At 39.0% G+C, this 15183-nt stretch overlaps 1 pseudogene; it reads left to right on the forward strand.

Annotated features, from left to right (window-relative positions):
• Window positions 1–10742: 10742 nt before the first annotated feature.
• LOC130021438 (polycomb complex protein BMI-1-like) lies at window positions 10743–11905 on the forward strand (annotated as a pseudogene).
• The last annotated feature ends 3278 nt before the right edge of the window (window positions 11906–15183 follow it).

Below are 15183 nucleotides of genomic sequence, written 5' to 3' on the forward strand. Positions count from 1 at the left end.
TTAAAAAAAGATATTGCAGGGCTGGAGAAATAATACAGCTGGTAAGGCACTTTTCTTGAATGCTGACCTGAATTTAACCCTTGGCATCTCTTATAGTCCCCCAAGCTCCACCGGAAGTAATTCCTGAGTACAGATTCAGGTGTAACTCCTGAGCATTTCCAGGTGTGACCCCCAAAAAATAAATATTAAAAGATATTGCAGGGGCTAGAGCCAGAAGTAACTCTGAGTATCACCAGGTAGGAAACCATCTACCCACAAAAAATAATAATAAGATACTGCATACCTAGACCAGAACACAATGAACCTTGTATAACCAAAGTTCCAACCTCAAAATAAACAGCACAATTTTATCGTCATGACTTTCATGACATTATGACTATTCACCATGACAGGGATAAAATTTTTGACTTAAGCTTTCAGTGGGGAAAAAATTTCATTAATGAGATGAAGAGGACGCATGAGGAGGCAGGGGGGTCTCTGTCTCATCAGCTGACATCTCGTGCAAAGACCAATCTGCTGAAATGGCAGGGAGAGAATTACTTAGTGACAACACAGCTAAGCAGGGAGGCTGAGTGTATTTGCCCTTCTCACACTCACCACAGGCCCCACCTTCGGGCTTCTCAAATTTTAAGTTTAGATTCTTGTTCTCACAGTTGAGGTCTTGTGGTTCTCTTGAAAAGGGGGGCGGGGCGGAGGTGAATGGGGGGAGGGTATCCTTTTTTAACTCAAGATGTCATTTGCCTCTAAAATGCAAAAGGTGGTAAAATAATTTATGTACCCTTGTCCCAGCAATTATACTAATATATCACTGTTCACACACATCTTCTTTTAACAGTGAGGTACAGATGCTTTTTTATTGTTTGGCTTGTTCAGTTTTTGTCTATGGTTGCACAATAAAAGATAATCACTCATGGGGCTGGAGAGATAGTACAGAGGATAGGGCACTTGCCTTATATGCAGCCAATCATGATTTGATCCTTGGAATGTTATTAAATTTTATTCCACGAGGGTCACATCTTAAATTCTTTTCTCATTTTTTGGTATTGTTTATTGTTCACGTTTTTGCAAATGAAGAAATGAAGGCTTGACATAGAGGTCACTGTTCTCCATGACACTTTCTCAGAGTCTGACAAATTGGCAATCAATTACTCTGCTCAGGGAGAAAGAAAACTTGCCTGTATAGTGAAGAGGGCAGAATCATCTTCTCAAATGTGACACCACTGAAACTATTGAGTCTTTGTCACCTTGAGTTCTTTCTGCCATACATCTGTAGGCTTAATTCTGTCATGTAACCACTTCCGATTTAGGGGGTAGGGGGTAGGGATACTGTTTTCCTTTCAAGAATAAATAAGAAGAACAAGCCAATAAAGTCTATAATTATAAATCCCTTCCTGTCTCAATATTTTCTTCTCAGAAGATGTAATATGACATGCAGAGAAAATTCTTTCACCAACGTGAAAAATATTTATCTTAAGACAAAAACAGCATGCTAAGCTAAAGGGATCATTTTAGCTTTTTGTTGGTATATTTTCTTCAAGTCCTTGGGGCTGCAGGTACAGGTTTGCTTACTTGATCACAAAGGGAACAGGACATCAACATATGGTATGTGCCTTTGGTCACTCACACAATTTTTATGCATTAAATGACTTGACAAGCAGCCATACATGCAAAGTACTCTGTTAAGGATTTCAAAGGTGCAGTAAGGGGACAGTGAATGACAATAACAATCTTACATAAAACTGTTCTATTTCCAATGTTATGTAAGTTGTTCATTTAGTTGGTCAGATTCTTAACACTTGTCCATATTCCTAGTCAGTCTATCCCACTATTGTAATGCTTCTCTTAGAAGATAATACAAAAAGACTTAGATTAAGAAAAAATTCCAAAGAATAGTTTGCTAATATGAAATGTCAAAGATTATAGCTGAATGTCACTTACCCTGCTTTTTGAATATCTCATTGCTCCCATTGATTATCCTGTGTAGGGGTAGAGAAGGAAGCATATTTATAGAACAGCTCTTATGATATTGCAACAGAACATTTGTAATCCACACTTTAGCCTCTTTTTTCTTTTTATTTATTTTTATTTGTTTGGGGCCACATGCAGCAGTGCTCAAGACTTACTCCTGGATCTATGCTCAGGGATAACTTCTAGCTGTGCATGGAGAACCACATAAAGTGCAAGGAGCTGAACCCAGATCAATTGCATGCAAGGCAAGCTCTGTGCCTGCTGTGCTCTATAACCCCGGTTCGGTTTTCCTTCTCAAAGAACATGTACTGCTACTTCTTCCTCCCCAATGATCCTTTTGGTTTTTTGTGACAACTAGATTTATGAACCATAACAAAGTTATCTAGAAAAACTTTTGCACATTTTGCTTTAATAATCCTCTAAAATTAAAAGTCAACATGCAGAAAGAAGACCTTTGACTCTATGACAGAGCAATAAGGAAATATGAGTCCAGGCGGGTAACATTCCGCCAAGTATTCCTTCAGGTCCCATTGGAAATACAACACAATACAGTTACTAAAATGTGACTCTGCCAAAGGCAAGACATTAGATGGCATTTGATTAATTTTTCTAGTTTTTTTAACACCTTTTTTGTGTGCCCTTAAGACAACTAAAACCCAAGAGAAGATGTTAAATCAGCATTATTGTATTTTGTAGAAAACACTGCCATAAGAGTGATACAATTAACTTCTTTTACTCACTATTTTATTGCAAAGAAAATGGATAACTGTGATTTAAGATGTTAAGGAAACCAGGACAATAAATGTGTAGCAACATCTTCTACTGAAAAAAATCAATTTGAGAAACAATTTATACTTATCATGTCTTTGAATGTGCTAACACTTAAAAGGTAAAATTTTCCCTCATTTTGTCCACAAAGATATATTAAGTTCTCATCTATGTGCATCTGCAAGATGCTAAGTATTGCAAGTCAAGAACAAAGAACTAGAAGCAATCGCTGTGACTTAAAATGACTGTATGCTTTCAAATGATAAGTTTTTATCAACTGAATAGCATTGCCCATTGTTATTATAGATCAGCTTCCTCAGGACCACATGAAGAGCTTTGCAGAAATTCAGAGACCTGGTTCTCAATTAACGTCTATGGTCAGAAACTCTACCATCACCTTCTCCCAACAAATCACTACCATTTTCAAGTCCTGGTCATTCCTCATGACTCATTGATAATTTCTTCACCCCTTCCTCAAGTTCTTTTCCATCCCACTCCTTTCAGAAACAATTTAATGACATCAACACTTTGGTGTCTCAGTTCCTCCACCTCCATGAATATATTAAGATTGTTTCCTCCATTCCAACCTAGCCACCTACCCCCTCATGTCATTACCATTAACTGTAACTACCCTCCAAATCTCAGCCTGAAGTTTGCCATTCTCAGCATTACAGGTGAAGTTTGCAGTTCATTCACTTTATACCTACTCTCCCACAAGGCTTCACTTCCAAGCATTTAGAGTTTTTATCCATTATTGTCTTAACTCTTCCCTCTTGATCAGTTTCCTCATGTTTTCCTTTTTCTTCTTATCTAGTGTGAAGTTCGTTAGTCTTAGTTAGAAATAATGTCTTGGTCTTTTTCTCTGTGTGCATTTTTATTTTGCATGTGGAATATGGCAAGAATTCCAACTCTGGATAAAATCCATAAATTTTCCTCTTTAAAGGTCTCTGTCTGAGAAGTAAAACTTGTCAGAGTAAGACATGCAACCATGCAATCTGATTTACCCTTAAAGCCTTGGCTACAAAAATTAATTTATCAAATATCAACCTTTCCTGCCAGTAATTTCTCATCTTCCTAGTAATATTCTCAAATTTCTTTAAAAATTCATCCCCTTTGCCCTGCCACAGAGGCAGGGGGGGATGGGGGGATGGGGGTGGGGGGGATATTATCCATGGTGGTGGAAAATGGGCACTGGTGGAGGGATGGGTATCTGATCATTGTATAATCAAACCCAAGCACAAAAAAATTGTAAATCTACAACTGTACCTCATGGTGTTTCACTAATAAAAAAAATTTTTTAAAAAATTCATCCCCTCTATAGGACTGGGAAGGAAAAAATATTCAGTCTCTAAATTGTCTTTCTTTCAATTATTTTCCTGTACTATAGTGTTATTTGTAATATACAAATAACTAAATTACAATTCAAATTATATTCAAATAACTAAACTCTGGGTGTAACCACAAAAACAAAATTAATTTAAAACACTATAAAACTCCAAGCATATCAGCTTATTTACCTACTCGGTACAGTTTATCTTGTCCTCAAACTTACTTTAATCACAAGCACACAATTCAGTGATGATACCCTGGATCACATCCTTACTAAGTTCCAGAATGCCAGTGTCAAGGATACAACTCACTAACTTGTCTTTCTAACTCACTTTCTTTTTCATATTTACTCCAAAACTCTCTCGGCCCTATTGAGATATTCAATCCATTGGTCCTATCACCTACCATTGTCAAATCAATCATTTACATCTTATCAAATTTAGATGCAAGATCCATTGTTTCAATAACTTCATGCAGGCAGCCTCACTAAGGTTGTATCCTTTGTGCATTTCTGAAAATTTCCTGCCCAAACTATCCTGACTAAATCAAGAGTTGTAAATGAGCAGCTGAATGCAGTTAGAGAAAAAAAAACAAAAATTCACATTGACAGGTCTCACAAACACGCAACAAATCTCAAGAATATCCAGGTAATCTATTATAGGCCTCTGACTTTCCCAGCCTATGGACACGTTTCACATATCTTTTTACTTTTCCTAAACCTCCACACTTCATTCTTATTCTTATTTAAAATTTTCCTTTTCATTTTCTAATAAACAGAAACATTTAATAAATAATTCTAGTATCCTTTATATATCAAGGTTAACAACCTACTTGCATCTGAACCCAAAACCTCTACCTTCCCTCTTGTCACAATAGATGAACTGCTCTGACACCCATCTAAAGCCAACTCCTCCTTTCATTATCTGGATTTCATCCCCTTGCCCCTCCCAAAGATCTTTCTTCTATATTTATTTTCCTCATAATTGCAATGACAGACAGGACAATTTACACTATATCTCCCATCATTAAAATATACTCTGTGCTCCCATAATCTCTCTTGCATCTTCCCATTTTTCTAATCTCATTTCTAGGAGCACACCTCAAAAGATGTGTTGTGAAAACTGTTTTTATATTCTCAGTTCTTCTCATCAAGATGTTAAGTCAGCATTCTCCTAAGTTCATTCATATTACCAAACCCAATTATCTATGCTTGACACTCATTCTACTCCCACTTTCAGTAGCATTAAGCACAGTTAATCATGTCCTTGAAACACTGTTCTCTTGGCCTAACGGGCAACACACTTTATTGTTTTAACTCCTGCTTCACAGGCTTTTCCCTTTACTTTCAGAATATTCTTTCCAAATGACAAAGTTGTAGAGAGACTAGGGCTCAGATATAAAGCTTCCTATATACTATTATACCTATCTCCAGGCATGTAAATCGAGTTCAGTAGTTTAATGCTCAGTCAATAAAATGACTCCTCCCAAGTTACCATCCTCAACTGCTCACCCAAACTTTAACTGTGCATGCTTAATCACCTCTTAGCATCCCTAAAACTCAACTACTGTTTTCCTACCCTGCACTCCCTAAATGTCTCCTCCTACAGACTCAGAAAAATGAAACACTAACCCGTTACTCTACCTATTTGTCCAGCCAAAACCCAGGGAGAGGCCTGGGATGTGGTTCAGCGGTAATGCACATGGAAGGCCCTATGTGCAATCCCTCACACCACAAAAAAAAAGTAACAAAAACTAAAGGTGGTATTTGGGTTTTTTTCCCATTTTTCACACTCCTCAGGTTTAATTCATCAACAAGGCTGGTGGACAGTGAAATATTGTCATGAAATTTGCATATAAGTGGATCAAAATGAATGTTAAGTGAAATGAGCCAGAAAGAGAGGGACAGACATAGGAAGATTGCACTCATTTGTGGAATATAAAGTAACAGAATGGTAGACTTACACCCAAGAATAGTAGAGCTGAATACCAGGAGTATTGCTCCATTGGAATCCAGCTTCACATGCTGCGGGAAAAGGCAGTTCAGATAAAGACAAGACCACCAAGTATGGGTTCTTGGAGGGCCCGCTCAGAATGGGAGATGTGTGCTGAAAGTAGACTATAGACTGAATGATGGCCACTCAATACTTCTATTGCAAACCACAATACCCATAAGGAGAGAGAGAGCAAAAGGAAATGCCCTGCCACAGAGACAGGGTGGGGTTGGGGGCATGGGGTGGGAATGGTGGGAGGGATACTGGAATCATTGGTGGTATCTGAGAATGGGCACTGGTGAAGGGATGGGTACTCAATAATTGTATGACTGAAACACAAACACGAAAGTTTGTAAGTATGTAACTGCACCTCACAGTGGTTCATTAAAAATAATTAAATAAATTTAAAAAAAACACAAAGAACAAATAAATCATTCCACATGTTTTGTGTCAGAGGAAAATTGTAAAAACTACCACTTAAAGGGCAAAGATGCACCCAACAGCTTTCATCTTTCACATGCCATCGTAATAATGAATGAGGAAATGAAACCTACAAGCAAAATGCTGAGATTTATAGCAAGAATCCTCACTTCTCAGATTTGATCACTTCCTCTTAAATTACTGGCATTGTCTGCCCTATACGCTATTTTGAAAACTTTAATTTCTTTTTTGTTAACTCGTCTAAATGAGTTGTTACCTATTGCATTTTTAGTTCTAATTCTGCAAATATCATAAATCTCTAAACTTCTGTAACATTAAATTGCCATCTCTTGATTTTCTGACTGCTCAGGTGAAAAACTGTAGAACAAAATTAATTCAAATTACTTTCTAAATGAAAAGAACAATAGCTTTTGTGAACCCAAACATAAAAATAATGAGCCTCTGAGGAAAACCCCCTAAGGGTGAAATAAATAAGATGTGTTCTTCTACTGAATATATATATAGCACTGTAACACTGTCCTCCTGTTGTTCAACACTTTGCTCAAGCAGGCACCAGTAATGTCCCACAACAAATTGTGAGACTTGTCTTTATTGTTTTTGGCATATCAAATACATCACAGGGTGTTTGCCAGGCTTGCCGTGTGGGCAAGATACTCTTGGTAGCTTGCCGGTCTCATCATTGATAAACATGCAGTTTTCATTACTGTGAGACTTTCTTTGGGGGACCTGTTTTTCAGTTGCCCTTTGTTATAGTTTTGTGATTATCAAATCTTTGTTGTACTCACATTAAAAAAAAAAGAAAGAAAGAAAAGAAAAGCAGCTCTTTCCTAGCACGCTTACCATGCTAAATCACATTGAAATGGAGTGGGTTTGGGAAGAGGTGACAGGTGGGCATTTGGGGTTAGGAGCTGACTCAAGTTTTAACGTATCTGGGTTTAAGTCTCCACAGACATTTTATGGATTTTACTTTGGGGCTGGAGCGATAGCACAGCGGGTAGGACGTTTGCCTTGCACGCGACCAACCCAACTGATCCAGGTTTGATTCCTCCGCCCCTCTTGAGGAGCCTGGCAAGCTACTGAGAGCATCTCACCCACACAACAAAGCCTGGCAAGCTATCCATGACGTATTCGATATGCCAAACACAGTAACAAGTGTCACAATGTGGACGTTACTGGGCTCATTCGAGCAAATTGATGAACAACAGGAGGACAGTAACGGTGACAGTAGATCATAAGATTACAAAAATTCAATGTTTTCGATTTGCTTTTCAAGCCCAAATTCAACTTGAAATTTGAACAATGAATGTTTTCCAGGACAAAGAAACATGAGCTTACTTTTTTATAAGCACGATCTCGATCACGACCATCCTGTTGTTCGTCGATTGCCTCGAGCAGGCCCCAGTAATGTCTCCTTCGTCCTAGCCCTGAGATTTTTTTTTTAAAGTGCTATATTCAAGGCTCTTTCAGGGTTAGGAGAATGAGACCCATCATTGTTACTGGTATTTGGCATATTGGGTATATCACGGGGAGTTTGCCAGACTCTGCCGTGTGGGCAGGTTACATTTGGTAGCCTGCCAGTTTGTCTAAAGTAGGAATGAGATGATAAGATGTCAGGAGCTGAGTGTGATAATCTCTGGATCCTGGCCGTTGTTGGGGTTACAAGGCAGTTGGTGGGTGTAACTGTCTAGCTACTAGCCGGTCCAGTCCCAAACCGTGCAGGCTTGGAGATCTCAGCCCACAAAATAATATTAGTGCCTATAAAACTGATTCAGGGGGCCAAAAGTAATAGTACAGCATGTAAAGCATTTGACTTGCACAAAGTCAATCTGGTTTTGACCCCCCCCCCCCCCAGCCTCCCATAAGGTCCCCCAAGCACCACCAGGATTGATTCCTGAGTGCAGAGCCAGGAGTAACCCACAAGAAAAAAGTAAACAAACAAATAAATAAATAATTTTTAAATAAAACTGATTCTGGATTGATTCATATCCATTAGCATTTTATTTTTAAATCCACTTTCTTTTAAGCTCCTTTGAATTCAGATAGAACTTCCAGATTTTTTTTTACTCACTCGGTACAGGAAATAATTTGGTAGCCTATACACTCTTGTCAGAAAGCTCTGGAATCATTTTGAAAGCATCTCACCTAGATCACAAATCTAGCCATTTCTTAGTTTTTCCTTTTGCAGTGTTTCAGATCTAATATAAATCACAAAAATATTTTACAGAAATAAGATAAAGAATAAAGAAGCAAACAACTTACAAAAGAACAGAAACTTCCAATATAACAAGATGGAAACTGCAGAAAAAAAAACTATGTCCATTGAAATCATACATTTTAACATGCAAGAATAAATTCCTGACAACAAATAGACATTGAATACAGTTATTAAGTCAAAATGTCAGTGATTCCTTCATTGGACAGGGAGACATAGTAGACAAGATCCTGGGTTTTATGGGGAAAAGTAATGAAGAGGAGATATTGTACAGCTGCCTCCTGCAAAAATCACCAAAATAACCACCACTTAAAGTCCGAAGCTTCCTCTTGTTACTATTTATGTGATCTTGAGGAAGTTATTTAACTTTACTCTTTAGTTTCTTCCTAGGAAAAATGAGTAATCACCGTATCACCTATCCCAAGGGAATGATTTAAAGGCTGATATTAATAATAACCAATGTTTATTATGCGCTACTTTTTGCCAGGCACTAGTAAAGTAGTTCAATAGAATAAATTTACTTAATTCCTTGAGCGGTAGGAGAAGACAGACAGAAGATACAATTATTATCCTCATTTTGTGAAAGAGGAAGTTGAGGCACAGGAATCTGCCCCAGGAACCAGAAGGGTTATCATTGCATGGGAGCTTGTTATAAATGCAGAATCTCTAACCCTATGAAAATATTTTATAATGAGATTGACAAATTATTTTGATGCATGTTTTAAGTTTCAAAATCCTCTGATTAATACCATCTTGCTAGAACTGATAAAGGTTTTTTCTTCATCTTTGCAGGTCTCATGTCATCATAACTACTCTGCACTGCCTTTTACATTAAAGAATATAAAAAAACTTAGCATAAACTAAGTGATAAATGTTGGTAGTCATTTAAATATTTTAAACATGATCTGTGCATAATTCCACTTTGAAGTAAAAATAACATAAATTGTTTATGAAAGAGCAAGAAGCAGGGACATGAAACAGTTGAAACCATTATACTACAAGAGCACTGGGGAATTTGAATTGCAGAATTCTAGAAATTCAACATTAATATTGAATTCTTAGCTCTACTTAGCTCATACCACTATGAAAATTGATGCTAAAAGACACTAAATAATTTGATAAAGGTCAACCAGTAATTTACTAAAGACTTGAACTTGGACTTCGTAATTTGAGCTACAATCATACAATTATTATTGACTTCTCTATACTTCTTGATACTACATAGGTCAAAAAAGCATAATTTAGAAAATAAGCAATTAGCAGAAGCAAGCAGTTTCGCATTACTACATAAAGTGCTTGGGTGACCACAGAAATTAGTTCTAATGTCTGTAAAGATAAAATATCTTCATAAAGTATTTCTTCAGAAACCTGTTATTTACTGGTTTCATAATAAATTTTCACCTGAATGTTTTCCTGGCATTTGGCCACAGCATTGATGCAAAACTGGTGATGTGCAATACTGAAAACTGTGGGAAATAGTGTAGGTAAACTTCCCTAGTAATCCCTCTTTCTAGTCAACATTAATGTTTATCATTCAATCCATTTTCATGAGAAAAATTTTAAAGGGAAGCAACATTTTTATCTTTTCTAAATTACATCATATTTTCTCCAACGTAGGCAGGATTTCATCTTATAAATATTTATGAGTTCAGCCAACTTTCATTTTCGCCTGCTATCACCACATGATATCCCTTCTGTATCTTAGAACGAGGCGCCTTCCCTTGACCGTCCTTTTTCCCACCTACCACTACCAAGAATTATGAAAAACATACTCAGATTTTGCTTTTAGAAAACTAATTTATTCTTTCTACAAATTGCTTAAAACTCATCTGCCCCCGGCTCCAACCGCCACCGCCCATTCCGGCCTTGGACGCGCCACGCGCGCGCGGTCCCACATATTAGTTCCATTCTCCCCAGAGCACCCCTCTCCGCCCTCGACGCACATGGCCCCCCGAGAAGAACACTTGTATTTGCAGCCTCCATGACTCGCCCGGCCACAGCGCCCTTTGTTGAGAGGGTATGTTTGTTACCAAGCAGAAATGCATCGAACAACCAGAATCAAGGTCACTGAGCTTAATCCCCACCTAATGTGTATACTTTGTGGAGGGTACGTCATTGATGCCACAACGACAATAGAATGTCTACATTCCTTTTGTAAAAGATGCATTGTGCGTTACCTGGAGACCAGTAAATATTGTCCTATCTGTGATGTCCAAGTTCACAAAACCAGGCCACTTCTGAATATAAGGTCTAATAAAATTCTTCAGATATTGTATACAAATTAGTTCCAGGGCTCTTCAAAAATGAGATGGAGAGAAGAAGAGATTTTTATGCAGCTCATCCTTCAGCTGATGCTGCCAATGGCTCCAAAGAAAATAGAGAAGTTGCAGATGAAGATAAGAGAATTATAACTGATGATGAGATAATAAGCTTATTCATTGAATTCTTTGACCAAAACAGATTGGATCAGAAAGTAAACAAAGACAAAATGAAGTGTAAGGAGAAGGTGAATAATAAAAGATATTTAACAATGTCCAGCAGCAATCACCGTGATGCATCTACGAAAGTTTCTGAGAAGTAAAATGGATATACCTAATACTTTCCAGATTGATGTCATGTATGAAGAGGAACCTTTAAAGGATTACTACAGGGGCTGGAGCAATAGCACAGCAGGTAGGGCGTTTGCCTTGCACACGGCCGACCCAGATTCGATTCCCAGCATCCCACATGGGCCCCTAAGCACCGCCAGGGGTAATTTATGAGGGCAGAACCAGGAGTAACCCCTCTGTATCACAAAAAGCAAAAAACTAATAATAATAAAATAAAGAATTACTGCACACTAATGGGTATAGTCTACATTTATACCTGGAGAAGAAATGGTCCACTTCCTTTGAAATACAGAGTTCTACCTACTTGTAAATGAATGAAGATCAGTCACCAGAGAGATGGACTGACAAATGCTGGAGGATTGGAAAGTGACTCTGGGAGTGATAAGGCCAACAGCCCAGCAGGAGAGCTGCCCTCCACCTCTTCTTATTTGCCTAGTCCAGTGCAGTCTCTTCATCTGCAGTTTCCTCATATGTCCAGTACTATGAATGGAAACAGCAACAGCTCCAGCAGTAACCACCAATCTTCCTTTGCCAATAGACCTCGGAAATCATCAATAAATGGGTCATCAGCAATATCATCTGGCTGATACCTGAGACTATTAAGGAAATTTTAAACTCCTGATTTATATAGATATCTTCATGACATTACAGCTTTATAAATGCTAATACACATGACTGTCATCCAATTTGCTTTCTTTGGTAGTGACGTTGAATTTGGCTATAAAAGATGAACTAAGATGTGATATTTATATGAACGTTAATTGAGAACATTGTTCCTATAAAGAGTTGGTTTCTAAGAAAGATTTTTTTCTGTGTCTTAGAAAAGATGTGAAATGGTTTCTGTAACCATTGTTTGGATTTGAAAATATTCTGTGGTGGATATAAACTTTGGGCCATAGTTTGTTAATCTCAACTAATGCCTACATTATTACATTCTCCTTTATTGTTCTTGTTATTATGCTGTTTTGTGAATCTGTAGAAAACAAGTGCTTTTTATCTTGAAATTCAACAAACAGAATATGCACAGAAGATTGCATTCTATGTAGCCATGTCACTGTGAATAACAATTTCTTGCATATCTAGCAATTTTGATTCCTGCTTGATTTTTACATCTCTGTTGATAACACAAAACTGATCAAAGGAAAGTAAACTTCAATCTGTATGCCTAAAAGCAGGAACTGCCATTTATTTTACTGACTTGTTTAAATGATTCGCTTTTATAAGAATTTGATGGCATTATGCTTGTGTACAATGCCATATTCGTATATGACATAAAAGGAAACAGTATTGTATGATCACTTGATCACTTGATCACTTGACTTCCCGTTAATCGTCGATTTGCTCAAGCGGGCTCCAGTAACGTCTCCATTTGTCCCTGTCGCATGCTAGTGTAGCCCAATGGCATCTGTTCACTCTAGGAACACGAAGAGCCTCAAACCGATCGTTCATGATCTTGATGAAAAAGTCTGACCATCTGGTAGGTGGGCGGCCACACGGTCTTTTGACATCCCGTGGAATCCAGTCAGTAACAGCTCTAGTCCAGCAGTCGTCTCTAAATCTCATTACTTGACCAGCCCATCTGATTTTTGACACCTTGGCAAACGAGACAGTGTCCCTGATTCTTGATCGTTGATGGCGGTAGGAACTCCGAATTCCTTCTCTCACTTGAGTGAAACGTGATATTCCAAGCATAGCTCTTTCAATTCCTCTTTGGGAGACCCGAATAGCATTCTCATCCTGTTTGCATAGGGCCCAGGTCTCTGAGGCATATGTTAATGCAGGAAGAACAGTGGAATCAAAGAGATGTGCCCGGAGCTGGAGGTTCTTCATCCTCTTAGCTATTTCTCCGATGCTCTTGAAGGCGTTCCAAGCCACTCTTCCGCCTGCGCAGTTCGGGTGCCAGGTCATTTGTCATACTGACTTCTCGACCTAGGTACACATAGCTGTTGCATTCGGAGATGGTCATTCCGTTGAGAGTGAATGGGGCGTCAGAAACGAGGCTGTTTCTCATAAACATTGTCTTCTTAAGATTCAGCTGTAGTCCTACCTTTCCACACTCACGGTCAAAGTCGGCCAGCATTTGTGCCGCTTGGCTGATGTTTGGTGTTATTAAAACAATGTCATCAGCAAAACGGAGGTGGTGTAGTTGCCGACCATCTATCTTCACTCCCATTCCTTCCCATTCCAGTCGTCCCATGATGTTCTCGAGGGTGGCACTGAAGTGTTTCGGTGAAATGGTATCACCCTGCTGAACCCCTCTCTTGATATCAATGATTACTTCTTTGTAGAATGGTGAGATCCTGGTAGTAAATCGGCAATACAGCTCATGGAGGTTCTTGATGTATTGAGCTTGAATGCCCTGATTGGCTAGGGCTTCAATGACCGCTTCTGTCTCAACAGAATCAAAGGCCTTCTTTTAATCAATGAACATTAGACAGAGCAGCATCTTGAACTCCAGAGAAACCTCAATGAGCTTGGTTATTGTGTGGATATGGTCGCTGGTGCTGAATCCTTTGCGGAACTTGGCTTTCTCACATGGTTGTCCTTCATCTAATGTTCTGCCAATCCTATTCAGGATGACTCGAGTGAACAACTTATAGATGACAGACAATAGGCAGATGGGGCAATACTTGCAAATGTCTCCCTTCTTGTACAGTAGTACAGTCCTGCTGGTTTTCCATTGGGACGGAACCTTGCATTCAGACAGGTAGCGTGTGAAGAGCTGAGCCAGTGTATTGATGAGTACTGACGGCAGGTTCTTCAGGTGTTCAGGTCTGACCTTGTCTGGGCCGGGTGCTGTTCGTTTCTTTACTGACAAAATGGCATGTTGGATTTCGAAAGGGAGAACATTGGGAACGACATATCCATCTTGTGGAATTTGGTATGTCGGCAAGTGGACATGGCTATCGAAGAGATTTGAGTAGAAGTCATGGATAATCTTCTCCATTGTCTTTCTGGAAGATGTGATAGATCCATCAGGATGTCGGAAGGCAGTCATCTTGGTCTTGTAGTTGGCGAAGGACAGGCGGGCGTTATGAATACTTTTCCTGGCTTCTGCCGCATCTACCAGCACTTCTGCTCTTCTCTCTTTGAGGTCTTCCTTGATCACACCTCTGCACTGCTTTGCGAGCTCGGGCATTCACTTGCGGTTGCCTGAGGCATGCACCAAACCACGTTGGCGAATAAGCTCAAGAGTTTTCGAAGACAGGCATTTTTTTGTGGCTATCTCTCTCTTGGCATTCCTTACACAATCATGGAGGTGCTGAACCAGTCGATCGTATTCCTCGTCAATGTTGTCAACAATGGCATCTTGCCATGTTGCCGCAATAGTGCCAAAGAGCTCCCAGTTGGTGGTCGTTCTGGAAGTTCTCTTTTTAAACTTTGCAGCCCTTTCTCCCCGCTCTATGAAGTAGAATTTTGCATGAAGGAGATGGTGGTCCGATCCCATTTGGAATTTTGAGACAACAACAACATCAGTCAGGCAAAACTGTCGATTGAATATGTGGTCTATTTCGTTGTGGAATCGTCCACTGGGAGACTCCCATGTCCAACGTTCAGATTAGGCCTTCTGGAACTGTTGAGTTACCATGGATTGTCTTGGTCGACATGATGAACTCAGACAGTCTCTCACCCTGTTCATTCCATTCTAGGCCATGGGTCCCGATGTGGAGTTCTTCGGCTGATCTTCTCAGTTCTATCTTGGCATTAAAATTACTGAGAATGGTCTTGTAGAAGGTGTGGTCTTCTTTATAGCACTTCTCCAGCTCTATGTAGAACTTCTCAATTTCTCCTTCATCATAATTGGATGTTGGTGCATAGACAACGAAGTGAGCCACATCTATTCAAATGTAAATATCCGATTCGG

Source organism: Sorex fumeus, unplaced genomic scaffold (genome assembly GCF_029834395.1).
Source record: "Sorex fumeus unplaced genomic scaffold, SorFum_2.1 ptg000015l, whole genome shotgun sequence".
Taxonomy (NCBI): domain Eukaryota; kingdom Metazoa; phylum Chordata; class Mammalia; order Eulipotyphla; family Soricidae; genus Sorex; species Sorex fumeus.